Genomic DNA, 14,897 nt, shown 5'->3' on the forward strand with positions numbered 1-14,897 from the left:
TTTAACCTCAAAGTGGGAAAGTAACTAACACAAATACATTCATTGTCCATGCTCTAATAGAATTAAGATTCCCAATACACTGCCTGCATTTGAATGAGGTTTGTTACACACTAGCTTTTATGGTCACACCCTTTTCCCTTGATGGTTCTTAAGAATGGCAGAAGCAGGAGACCAGAAATTTTGTAAGCTCATAAATATGAAGCACACTGTGTTTAAATAATGCCAGGGTGGTGATACAAATGGACCAATGCCAGGAAGCTCAGAGTTAAAGCTAACAATTCATCCTTACACCATTATGAATGAGAAGGAAGGAGAAAAGGACACTGTATTCGTTACAGTTGTGCTGCCAGCAGACTGGGGTAGCTCTGTCTAATGGGCCACTGTGGCACAGAGCTTTGCATTGTGCACTGTTTACCCAGAAGACAGGAAAGAGGTCTATTCTACTCTAGAAAGTCCAACTTGATATTGGGGAATTACATAATGTTTATTTCAAATTGTACGTAATCAACAGAAGTGACTGTAAGCATTTGGAATAAACCTATATCTAGTCTCCTGCCAGGCGGTGGCGAAGACGGCACAGGGCATTGGAAATGGAAGCAGCCACTCTGGGACCGTGGGCAGAACCAGTGCGGGTTGTCATCAGCTGTTCTTCTTACCCTGCTGCTTAGCTGCTGTCGCCTTCTCTTTCTTCCACATTCAGTAATAGCTGGAACTTAAGCATGGTCTTATAAACACTGTAGTGCAGAGTATCAGGCCACCGGGTTCTCTTTGTTCAGACATGGGCTCAGTGCTCTGAAACAAAATGCTACAGTAAAAAAAAAAAAATTTTAATGTTTATTTATTTTTGAGGGAGGGAGGGAGTGAGGGAGAGAGAAAGAGAGAGGAGACAGAGCGTGACCAGGGGAGGGGCAGAGAGAGAGGGAGACACAGAATCCAAAGCAGGCTTCAGGCTCTGAACTGTCAGCACAGAGCCCAACGTGGGGCTTGAACCCACGGACTGTGAGATCATGACCTGAGCTGAATGAAGTTGGATGCTTAAATGACCGAGCCACCCAGGCACCCCCCAAAATGCTGCATTTTGATGGTTTTTAAAAATTAAAACATTTTTTTTGCTTTGATATGCTGGAGTTTGCCATTTGGCTATTTGGCAACTGACTCTTAGGGATCTGGATTTTGCTCTGTCTTTGTCAAAGTGAAATTGGCAGGGTAATTTTGATGATTAATGTGAATTACATTTGTGGTTGTGGAGATGCAAATGTTTGTCTTCTCTTAAGGCTAAGGTGAGAGGAAGATATATTTCTTTTAATTAGCAATTCTTGGAAGAAGTAATTTTCTGAAATATACATCCTTAAAAAATAAAATAATAAATTACATGTCATTTTCTGCTTGATACGTGACTGTATTCAATTAGCCTACTTTCATGATCTTTAACTCTGTATTTCATATAAACTAAATTTCTTGTAATTCCCAGTTGCACATGCTCTGTTCTACCTTCTTTTGTTTCTTTTACAATGGATTTTAGTGCTGGTCCCGATTTCTCAATGCCTGGGCTAACCCATGATCGTAGGCAATGTCCGTTTGACAATCATATTAGTTCTTTCAAGGCTCTAGATTCTCTTACAGGCCAATTAAACCTGAGAGATGCTGGAATCCTTGAGGATCCTCTCTCCCAGGCTCATGACTCTAAAGGCAGCTCACTTAGGGTACCATGTTGGAGGCATATTTTTTTTCCTAGCAGGTTTTAAAGTATAATAGTGATGATGATGATACCACTAATATTCGTACCACTACCAGCTAATTTATCTCTGTGTGCCAGCAGTGATGTTATTTTTTTATCAGGAAAAAAACCCATATTAATATCTCTGACAACTGGTCCCAACAAAAGACTATTACCAAGTTTGTGGATGTTAACAGGTACGGCTGATTATCCTGTGGCTCAGCGATGTCAGAACCGCTGCCTCTAGGATTCTCTGGGCCTTTCCCTCAAGTTCTGAGATGATTGCCACGATTTAAGACATCCCCTCTGTGTTCAAAGCAAGAAGACAGAGGAAAGAGTAGAACCAGCTGCCATGATCCCTTTCACAGGAAAGCAAATGTGTCCCTAGTGACTCCCATCAGACAGTTGATGCTGTCTCACTAGTTGGAATGGCACCATATGACCAGCCCTAGCTGTATGGGAATCTGGTAAGCAAGTCATTAGCTCTTTCATCCTATGTGCATATAGGAGAAAGATGTTGGCAATGGTTTTGATTTAGCCAGACTAAGCGCTCCGCACATCGAGAGATCAGGAAAGCAAGGCTCAGAGAGTTAAGTGGCTTTTTAAGGATCTGCTAAATGGCAGAGCCAGAATATAAACTCAGGCTGTTTCAGAGCCTGTGCTCTTAATCATGATGCCACATTGCTTCTGTTTTTCTTAGGTTTATTTTTTTTCCCTTATGGGGTCTTCTTGACCAGAAGAGATGCTTAAGTAAAATAGTTCTCATCAAATTTGAGCCGAAGACTGCAGGACTCTTCCATTATTGGTTTAATTTATACAGCCCTCATTTGCCACCATACTGCTAAAGATGGAAATCTCTGAAGCATATTATCTAACTGTATTTAAACAGGCTATCATCTTGTCACTTTCATGTGTTGTTGAAGATTCTCACCACTTATGGACAAATACTGTTATTTTAAGAGCTTTAGTTCCTTTTATTATTATTATTTTTTTTTTCCTGCAGACTGAGCATGCCCAAGTATGCATTGTAACCTATAATTAAGATACAGGCTGTCTTATTGCCAAGCAATTTTTCCTTCGCACCACAAACCCAGTAATAGTTTCCTACTGCAACTAATTGTCAGAGATATCAATACATTTTCTTTTAATAAAAAAATAGCGTCACAGCTTCCTCTCACTTTTAAGGTCCCTATTAACTTTGTTATCTGACCAGTAATTAGTTGTAATCATGGACATTTTGGGGGATATGTGTGTGTCTTGCCAGAACATAAGAAAGATAGAAGATATACAGGGGTTCCTTAACTAAAAATTAAAGCAACAGTGAATGGCTTTCTTCAGTTCTCACGCCACTCTTTTCCTTTGCAGTTTCTAGTGAATAGAGCAGGTATAATACCTAGCAGTACCACATATATTATACACGGGTTTTATTTGGTTCATAATAAAGGTGATGCATTCCAATTCCAAAATGGATGAGACTTACATAAAGTCTAAAAAAAAAAAATCCAACAACTTTACACTATGAAGGTCCTAGAATATGTAAACATAAAATATGTAATCTATCTTTGATTTGCGCCATAATGCTCCTTTGCTTTGAAATCATGGCTGTATTACCAAACTGACAGTTTTAATGGAAAAAGTGGCTTTCAAAAGCTGCTGTTGAAAACACACTGCATAATTCTCTAAGTCGTGAATATTTTACTACCAACATATGCAGGGAGGCAGTGAAAACACACTGGCATTTTATTCTCTGCAAGCTGGGATGGAGGAAATTCACTGGTGTTAAAGCTGCATGTTTGTAATATGATGCAAATTCATAACTACCTATGAATGCACACTGTTGTTATTGGCAGGGAGCAACACTTTGTAGAGTCATTTGGAAGGTGATAAACGGATATGCTTTCATTTGTAATTTGCTCATTCAGCAAACATCTATCAGAAGCCCACTATATTTCAGGAACTGTGCTAGGCTCAATACAAAGATGAGCAGGGGAAAAGCCTCCACGACAGCTTTAAATGTCTCATGGGGGTGTTTCATGCAGAAGGCTCTGGGCAATCCCTGCCTGGCCACTTGGTCCAGCTGAAGCTCCTGGGCACTGGTCATCAAGTGAATTGCTCTTTGAGTGTCCTGCGTCCTGCGGAGTGTGTGTTTCGGCTAGCGCACGGTTCATATAGCCCTATTTGACTCTGTACCAGGAGAATACACCTTGACCTTTTGAAGCTGTCACTGTTTATGATGGGAACATAAGAGTGGCCCAATGGGGTGATGACTGGTGGACTGGCAGGCACATTTTTTTTTTTTTGGCTCAGGTGCTGAAGAGTCTAAGCATCAGTGTTAGCTCTTAAGGGAGTGATGACAAATACCAGCTTCCTATACCTGGAGATTTTGGACCCCTGATTCTTTGGGAAGGAAAGATGGGGGGGTATGTTTTTTCCCAAGTGAGGGATGGGTCCTGCTTCCTGCTAGCTCCTGGACAGGCCGTCTAAAATGAACCTTGATTGGATCCTGGATAAAAGAGAAAAAAAGAAGAAGCTTTAAATGACATTTTGAGGATAATTTGGGGTATTTTTCCATCTCACTGTTAATTCCTGCTATCCCACTGTCCACTGACTTTTTGACAATGGAGCAGGTGGAAAAAGAAAATGAAGAGTGTTAGGAACTGAATTGTGTTCCTCCTCCCTCCCCTCAATTTGTATGCTGAAGCCCTAACCCCCAGTAATTTAGAATGTGACTGTATTTGGAGATAGGGCCTCTAAAGAGGTAATTTTTTTTTTCATAAAATTACTTGGTTTTATTATCCATAATATGTTTACCTATTGCTCAATGCTTTAATTAAAAAAACAAAAAGTTTTAGAACTGCGCACCTATATCGCTAAGAAAAACAAATCTACTAACTAGAGTTGAATAAATCTAAAGCTTGCCTCATCTTTAAACTGAGTGTATATGGTAAGAACAACTGTATTTAGAAGTTAACTAGATGATATTTCCCTTTAGTGTGCTTTTATTGCTCATTTGAAATATAGTTAATTGTATTTGTTGTTGTTTGTATTTTAGGGCTAAAGAGGTAATTAAGGTTAAATGAGGTCATAAGAATGGGCCTCTAATCCAATCTGACTGGTGTCCTTATAAGAAGAAGAAGAAATGGCAGAGATGTGCCTGCACAGTGGAAAGGCCATGTGAGGACACAGCAGGAAACTGCCTTAGAAATAATCTTCATAACAGGGCAAATTTTTTGACTTACTCTTTAATTTTTTTTAATGTTTTTTTGCCAGAGAGAGAGAGAGAGAGAGAGAGAGAGAGAGAGCATGAGAGGGGGAGGGGCAGAGAGAGAGGGAGACACAGAATCTGAAACAGGCTCCAAGTTCTGAGCTGTCAGCACAGAGCCTGATGCGGGGCTCGAACTCACAGACCGCGAGATCATGACCTGAGCCGAAGTCGGCCGCTCAACCGACTGAGCCACCCAGGTGCCCCTTGACTTACTCTTTAAATCAAAGATCCCAGTTGTACTAATAGCTGAATCAGTTTGTGTAGTTTCTTACCCAATAATGTTTATCAATATCTGACACTTGGAATCACCAAAGAGGAGAGAGAATTTTCTATTATTGCTGGGTAGAAGTAGGTATGTTAATAGGCAATTTGTTTCTGAGGATTCTGCAGCTGGTCTTGTAGTTAATGTAGTGAAAGATGAGGTGCATGGCCAACTTGAGCAATTTGCTACGATGTGCAATGTGGAGAACATTTTCCAAAAGCCATTTTTTACCTTTTACGTTTGTTTTTTACCTTTGGTTTCTCAGAGGCTTGAACAAAAATATCTTTGCAATGTGTACGTCCTGAGTCTGGGTCAGCCAGCATTTACTGACGATTAAGTTGTGTACATAACATATTCTACTGGGTTTGAAGGAAGGGGAAATAGAATTCTTGCCCTTGAGACATTTGTTGCAATTATAGACTTAAAAACATTATTTATTTAAAAGCAAATTAGTTAATATACAGTGTAGTATTGGTTTCAGGAGTAGATGTCAGTGATTCATCACTTCCATATAACACCCAGTGCTCATCCCAACAAGTGCCCTCTTTAGTGACCGTCACCCATTTAGCCCATCCCTCGACCCATCTTCCCTCCAGCAATCCTCAGTTTCTTCTCTGTATTTAATAGTCTCTTATGGTTTGTCTGCAATTACACACTTTTTGCTAATTGTCACCGAAAGCAAAAGAACTGAATAATCTTAGTGGTAAAATATAAACTATATTAGATAAGGACCAGGTATGTTTCGCTTACTACTTAATCATAGTATCAAGCATAGCGCCCGTCACACTTTATGTGCTCATAGTGTTAAATTTTAGTTTAGTTTTGTTCATTTATTCTAGTTTGATTTAGTTTCTTGTGCTTGAATGGAATAGAGATTTTAAAACACATTCTTATGACTTGATGCCAGGACACTAAGTGCTGGTAAAACTAATACCTGTTTGATCAGTGTTTATATAATACATTAATGAAGATTTAACATTATTTAGTTGACCCAATTAGATTGATAACTAGTCCAAATTTCTATTGATATATTTGGCAGTCTGAACAGATATAAATAAACATATATTAAAATTCTAATTGTTTGAATTTGGCATACATAAAGCCATAGACATACTCTATAAACTACTTTAGTAGTGTCTATTACTAAAATAAATGATAGACATGTATTTTTAAACTTTTTATTTTGAGATAATTTCAGACTTAAGGGGGAGTTGCAAATATGGTATGAAAACTTTCTGTTTACCCCTCACCCAGCTTCCCCTAATGTCAAATCTTACGTATCAGAGAACAGTTGTCAAAGCGAATAAATTAACATTTGTGCAATGTTATTCACTGAACAAGAGACTTTGAATTTTACTAGTTTCTCTTTTTGGTTCAGGGTCTATCCTGGAATCCCACATTAAATTTACCCCTTAGATCATCTTAGTCTCCTCCAGTATGTGGTAGTTTCTCAATCTTTTTGACTCTCATGTCCTTGAGACTTTGAAGAGTACTGGCCAGGTATTTTGGAGAATGTCCCTCAAACTTGGATTCATTTAGGTTTTATCATGGTTGTATTGAGGTTATGCACTATCAGGAAAAATACCACAAAGGTGAGATGTCCTTTTCAGTACATGATATAGGGTTAAATTATATAGATCCATCTTGTTACTGGTGATATTAATCTTGGTCAGTAGGTTAAAGGAGGTGTCTGACATGCTTTTATACTGCAGCGTTACTATTTTTCTCTTTGTAATTAGCATATATTTATTTTGGGGGTAGAATTTTGAAATTAGGCAAATATTTTTGCTTAACTTTTACCCACTGATTTTATCATCCATCAGTGCATCTTGCCTGCAGCAGTTATTGCTGTGGTATTCTAATTGTTTTTGTCCATTTCTTGTATTCCTTGTATGTTTATTAGTTGGAAGTAAGTCAAGAAGTGTTGCCTCTTCTGCTTCATTTATTTATAAATAAATATTTTTAGTTAAATATTTTATATGAAGTGTGCTTACTTTATTTTTTGGATTATAAGCCAATATTGTTGTTTTGCCCAACTTGTTATAGATTTGACCATTTGGGGTACTTTCAGTTTGGCTCTTATATACTTTCTGCACGCCCCCATTTTTTTTTAAAGTACCATAAGATGCCCCAGGCTTATCTTATATTTTACCTGACTCAGCCTTAGAATCAACTGCTTTTCCAAGGACACTTGGTTCTTTTTATTAGAAATGGTACTTAGATACCCTGATCTGGATACCAAGTGTGCTGATTCTTACTGGGATGTCACTGTTTCTAGGCCTTGTCAGCAGACAGAGCTAGGGAATCTATGTGTGTATAGTTACCCTTTCATACACATATCTATATATAGTTTTGTATTTCTATATATGTATTTAAAAGGGAATGAAGCATGGGTTCATACTGATATGATGAGATTCATACATGAGTTCATACTGAAAGAAACAGAGTTTATTGTAGCCTTTCCCTTTTATTTATACCTCTTTCTTTGACAGTGAGAAACTTAGTTCTTAACACTGCAGCAGATTTACTTACTTGTTCATTCCCATCAGGCATACAAAGTAGTTTTAGGATGACTAACCCATCTTCCGGTGAGAAAAAAATCTTTTCAACTGGAGTACAGAAGTACACTGTTGTGACAGTTCTTCTTGTCTTTATCTTGCCATCTACTCAAAACACTGTTTTCCAGAATTATTTGGATCAGCCCCTTTATTTCCCACACTTTTAAGTGTGGATATGTGATTTATTGTTATAAGATTAATTTGTCACAATGTGTGTTTACTTCTGGTTTTCTCATGTCTTGGTTATTTAAAAAATTACATACAATAAAATTCACTGTGTGGTATACACTTCTATGGATTTTGACCAATGCATAGAGCTATGTGTATACCAGCACAGTTCTTTACATATTTTCCTCATACCACAAATTCCCTTTGCTACTCCTTTGTAATTAATCCGCAAATGTCTGTCTTTACTACTAGAGAATTAACTTCTTGAGAGTCTGCCCCCATTCTTTGTATTCTAAGAAGTTATAATGCTAAGGTGATGCTCAGTGAATGCTTACTGAATAGTCTGTGCCCTAACAGTTAGTATAGAATTGGCACTGAAAAAAATTTTAAGTGAATGAATAGAGTGACTCAGTGGGCTTATATGACAAAGGTGACATGAAATGACATTTTTGCAGACTGAATCACCTAATTATTGTTGTTAGCAAACCATATCAAAACTCAGTGGATTAAAACAATAAACATTTATTTAGCATAGGAGTCTGGGTCAAAGTTGACTGATGTTGGTCTTGTTCATGTACTGTGGTCAGCTAGTTGGTCAGTTGGAGTCTGTCTTGTATAGGTTGGCCTTACTCATTTATATGGTCGGGTTAGTCTGGGCTCATTCTATCTGCAGTGGCAGAATTCCAAGAGAGAGAGAGAGAGAGAGAGTGAATGGAAATGTGCATGGTCTCTTGAGTCATAGTCTCAGAACTAGACAGCATCACTGCTGCTGGATTCTGATGGCCAAAGCAAATCACAAGGCAAGCCCAGATTTAAGAGGTGGGACATAAGATCTGTTTCTTGTTGGAGGGAGCTTCACAGTCAGGTTGCCAAGGACATGGATACAGGGAGGAGTGATGAATTGCAGCCACTTTTGCAATCAGTCTGTCACAGAATCTATGGAAATATCCTGGAGGCTTTTAAAATAATCTTAATATAAATATTAAAGCCATCCTGCCCTCTACTGGTCACGGTCTTGGGTGTTAATTTTTCTCACCTGCTTCTCCCTACCCCAGCATGCCTTTAAAAAATAATAATAATAATAAATTCTGATTCTGAAAAGCTGACATGAGACTCAGAGACCAAAAATTGGCTCTTACAAAGGGTTTATCAAGATTTGCAAATGAATTTTCATTTGTTAGCCACACTTTCTCCTTTGTGCTTACTCCATTATTTCTGTCCCTTTTGTTGGTACACAGTTCTTCAACTCTAAATTCATAAAGCCAATGAAGAGAGCCAGTGAAATGATCACTGCAAGTTCACATGTAATAAAAGGAAACTTTCAGAAAATTGGGAGCATAGAACTGAACTATATGCTGGGAATTGAAAGGCTTGATCTTACTATATTCTCGGTTGGATGCTTACTTCTTTATTAATAGGGTTAATTACTTGTACACAATCACTTGTATAGATTAAATTATCTTGCATGATATTATTTCTGGCATTGAACTGTTTTCCTCATGGTCACCCCATTCCAATCAAGTTTTTCATAATATTTCCTGTATTGTTTTCTCTTCACGGTCTTTATACTACTCCTGGTGACAGCTTTCATTAGAGTATAGTCAGTTTTGCTTTAATAGTTCTTCTAAGCATTGAACAGTGATGGTGGTTGTATCAGGGCTGACATGTTCCATCAGTCTAGGATACTTGAAAAGGAATGGTTAAATTGATGCCCCAAAGTTTGATTTTTGCTTCAATACTTTTTGTTGGTTTAAGCAAACTGCTGGGTACAGATGTCTCAAAGTCCCCAGACAGCCTCTGGGAAATTCAGCACATCTTGAATAAAAATGTGTTGGAAAAAAGAAAATGATACCCAGAGTCCAAACAGGTGCATCAGGCAATGCATTTAATGAAGTTGCTAAATTTTGATTGTGCAAAACAAGGCTTCAGTAGAAAAAAAAAACCCAGGAAAGATGATAACTGTGTGATTTGCAACAATTGCAATATGTGTATTGCTGTCTTTAGGGAGCAATGAATTATTCTAATAAATCCTACATCTATCGTGGAGAAAGAAATCCTCTTTAACTATATTTAATAGTGTTAGTTTAGAGGCAAATGATAATAAAATGACTGAACATTTGGGAATAAAAACAAAAATACCTTACATTTAAAATCCTTTAGTCATTTGCTAAAAAGATAATTCTTTCTTATGGTACAATCACCCAGGAATTGTACCTTTAGGAAATGAAGAGGAAAAGCAGTTGAGGCAGCATGGTAGTCAGCTACGCCAGAGCAGGCATTTTTCAAACTGGGTTTTTGGGATCCTTAGGGTGTTAGGTCTCAGGGATTCTCACGCGAAACTCATGCTGGTAAGGATCCACCTAAATCATTCTCCCCTTTCTATCCACCATCACCATCCTCCATTGAGGAGGGTAATTATAATTACATTTATTTTGTATATTAGGTTTGTTCTAAAAAAAACCCAAGGGGATGTGGTTAAAAAATGGGCAGAGGAACTGAATAGATATTTTTCTAAGGAAGATATGCACATGGCCAACAGACACATGAAAAACTGTTCAACATTACTAGTCATCTGGGAAATGCAGATCAAGCCACAATGAGATATCCACCTCGTACCAGTCAGAATGGTTAGTATCAAAAAGACAAGAAACAAGTGTTGGTGAGGATGTGGAGAACAGGGAACCCTCATGTATTGTCAGTGGAAATGTAAACTGGTGCAACCACTATAGAAAACAATATGGAGGTTCCTCAAAAAGTTTATTTTTATTTTTATTTTTTAAAAAGTTTTTTATTTATTTTTGAGTGAGTGAGAGAGAGAGAGAGAGAGAGAGAGAGAGAGAGCATGTGAGACTGGGGGAGGGGCAGAGACAGAGGGGGAAGAGAATCCCAAGCAGGCTCTGAACGGACAGTACTCAACATGGGGCTTGATCTCATGAACTCTGAGATCATGACCTGAGCTGAAATCAAGAGTTGGATGCTTAACCAACTGAGTCACACAGGGACACCAAAAAGTTTAATAGCAATACTGGCAATTCTACTTCTGGGTATTTATTTGAAGAAAACAAACACTCACTCAAAAAGATATATGCATCCCTATGTTCATTATGGCATTTTTTTTTTTACAATAGCCAAGATATGGGTGCTACCTAAATGATCCAATGCTACTGGATATTTGCACAAAGAATACAAAAAACGCTAATTCAATACATGCACCCCTATGTTTATTGCAGCATTATTTGCAATAATCCAATTATGGAAGCTCTCTCTCTCTCTCTCTCTCAAAAATAAATAAGCTTTAAAAAAATTTAAAAAACCGGGGGGGGGGGGTTGCTGAAGTCAGAATAGGTCCTTTATACACTGTGTCTTATTTCATATTTTAAAGGTGGATAAGGCCAGAAACATAGGACAGTATCAGGTAAATGTAAATCAGGACGTTACAGGAATGTGTCTATGTTTATAACGCCTTTTACTCACATGTTTGAATTGTCCCACCCACAACTCAAAATAATGGTGACCAAAAATCACTGCTCATATTTTTAATTTCTACATGATTTATTCGTTTCTTTAAAAAGTGTATTATTTTGATATTACCTTGTTCCCTGTCCTGTCTTTGATTCCATGTTGTAGTTCTTTACCATTAAGCATATTTAGTTTGTATTCTTTGTAAGTTGTGTATCCAATAATAATAACTATAAGTTCGTAGGAGTCTAATGTACTATCTGGTGTTTCTGCTATTTGTCTCTCATGGTAACTTATTTCTTATGTGCAATTTTGGATTGTGAGATTATATTTTGCTACACGTTGTCTTTGGGCATCCTGTAAGGCCTGGATTATGGTTGCATTTGCTTTGACAAGTGTCCCAGCATGGCCAGTCCACTTTAGATTAATTTTCAGTCTGGCATTTCTTGGATCACACATAGGTAGTATAAATTTGAACCTCAAATCTGTACGAAGAAAGGCCTGTAGCTACAAATTCTCAGGAGAAAATTTTTTCCCCACTTAGAGCCTAGGCTGAAATAGATAATTTCCTTCACTTTCTTTATCAGTGGAAAGACTTTTTTCCTGGCCTACCTTTTTACTAAGGCCTTGCCAATGTCCAAACTTTATATTGGGGTGCTCAATTCTAGTACCTCACTTTTGCAAGTCTAAGGTCGCTTCTCCTATCCCTAGTGTAGCTGTTATTAGCCAAGAACAGCAAATGCCCAACTGAGGTAGCTTCTGGTTTGCAACTGCTTTGTTTTGAGCCTCTGAAGACCTCTTCCTTTTTGTGTGTGTGTGTGATTAGAAGGATATTTGTTATCATATGTGTGTTTCGGTATTGGGAAGTTTTTCAGGATGTCTTGTCCCTGATATCTCCTTCAAATGAAAGCAAATCAAAATCCAATAGCACTGTTTTGAAGATGTTTAGAGAAGGCAGGCGTAGTGCATATGAGACCATGTGGATTAGGATCGTGAAAAATATTGGGCAACCCTAAGGAAATTGTGAATCAGTCCTTCTACACAGGAGCAATCTGAGTTGTCCATCTATGTTCAATCATTAGGTGGTATTTCCCAGGATCCTGAAGTTTATGGACAGTAAAATTTTTAAAAGTTATGAGGAACAGTCTAACAAAGGATATTAAGTTTATATTCTTTGAAGATGTTCCACAACAAAACCCCCAACCATATCTACTGACATCATCATTTCATTAAGGAAAGTATGTTTTAACACCAACACTCTAGGAAGCGTGAAATCCCAGAAATCTCATGGTATGTAGTAGCATGCCATCTGTCCATCTAGCTCCGTCTGTGTCTTCTCAGACAAGTCCAAACTGTATTCGTTCTACTTTGCAGGAAAGTGAAGGTGGGGATCTGAATTGTTTTGTAGTATTTTCTACTGAGGAGACAATAGAATCTTTTCCAAAACATTTGGAAAAGTAGTTCACTCAGGCATGGAATTATCATGGCTGCCCTAGGATGTCCTGGAAATGCAGATCATACTAACCCATTACAGTTTGCATCAGAGAAGGTCATGCCTAGGAAGTAGCTCTAGAGCTTATTGTTGGCTCCCTAGACATACCTAGTTTTCTGTGACTTGACCCAGATATTTATGATTAGGTGATTACATCAAAAACACAAAGTGGCTTTGTCACAGATCAGATCTCAGATCTATTAACATTCTGTTAGAGGCTCCATGAGGTCGGGAAACATATTGGTTAACATTTATTGACTGCCTCATATGTTTCAGGAAGGATAGTAAGATTTTTACACATGTGTGCCATTTAATCCTCAAATTCCCCTTGTTGATAGTTGCTATTATCTCTTCTTCATGATGGGAAGTTAAGACTTGATAACGTGGTAGTTTAAATAACTTCTACAAGAACACACACACACACACACACACACACACACACACACACACACACACACACACAGATTGAGAGAGAGAGAGGCCAGCTTGCCTGCAGCAGCCTGGGTTGGCAGAGTGGTGGATAAGTGGGAGGAAGCCTTCTCTAACTCTGCTCTTGCTATTCCCTTCTATGGGCAATCACTGCCTCACTTCCTTCCATGGCAGGAATCAGTAGCATTCGTCCATTTCCTAGAGCAAGAGTCTGCTGAGAGGTAACAGGGTAGGATTTAAGACTTACTCTGGTGAGGATATGAAAGTGGGTGCTTGCTCCTGGCCACTCTTAAACATTCCCTCTTCTCTCTGGTACATGAGCTCACAAGAGAAAATAACTAGATGCCTGAGGAGTACAACTTACAAAAAGAAAGACAACTGTGGTGGCCACTGTTTACTTTCTGCAAAATTAATTCTTCCCTTGTTGCTAAGTTAGATAACATTTCCAAGTCTCCCTTTCAGTTAGGTGTGGGCTTGTGATTAAGTTTTCATCAGTGGGATATAAGCAGAAATGATATATGCTGGGGTGCTGGGCATGCCTCCTACAGGCTTTCTTGGCGCCCCTCCCCCCCCCCCCCCCCCCCCCCCCCCCGTGGTTAGAACCAGGACCATCATGATGGTGATCCACTTTCAACCATGCAGATGGTTCCAGTGAGCCCAGGGACAAACTAACAACACAAGAGAAGGAATCTGGTGTTCTGAATGGTCACATGGGCCGCAGCTGCCCCAGTGACAACTGCTTTCTTCAGGTCTGTTAAATGAGAAAAATAATGCCTATTTCCTTAAGACACTGTATCTTTGGATCCTCCTGTAACAGCAGTTTAACCTTATTCTAACTAATGTAGAAATAAATTGGGACAATGTACCTATCTTACAAGATCCTAAAACAGATTATTGAAGCAGAATAACCATGAATTTAAAGAAGTGTGATAAAATATACTTGAAGAAATTAGTGAAGAAGGTAAGAAAATGAAACAATAAGAAATGGTAACAAAGTAGAGATTTTTGGTAACACAGTGACTCACTTTTTCACTTTTCTGCTTTCTCTAGAAGTCACACATACCAGCTAAACCACAGGTGCTCCTCATCTATCCACTTTCCTCCTTCCCCAAGCTGTTGACATCTCTTGTCTGCTGTCCTTTCCTCTTCTGTTTGTCCTTGTGAGTTTATATCACCTACATTCCTTTGCTGTCATTTTAGGAGGAAGGATAGAAAAAGGCAAATGTGTTCATATTCCTGTTTCATGGAAGGCTCAGCTTTTTCTCCTAAATATTGGCTTTTGGATCATGGGTTCTTTTTTTTTTTTTTTTTTTTATTTGTATATGAAATTTATTGTCAAATTGGTTTCCATACAACACCCAGTGCTCATCCCAAAAGGTGCCCTCCTCAATACCCATCACCCACCCTCTCCTCCCTCCCACCCCCCATCAACCCTCAGTTTGCTCTCAGTTCTCAACAGTCTCTTATGCTTTGGCTCTCTCCCACTCTAACCTCTTTTTTTTTTTTTTTTTTCCTTCCCCTCCCCCATGGGTTCCTGTTAAGTTTCT

The sequence above is a fragment of the Puma concolor genome, chromosome A1 (assembly GCF_028749965.1).
Source record: "Puma concolor isolate L17-30 chromosome A1, mPumCon1.1.hap2, whole genome shotgun sequence".
NCBI classification, from domain to species: Eukaryota; Metazoa; Chordata; class Mammalia; order Carnivora; family Felidae; genus Puma; species Puma concolor.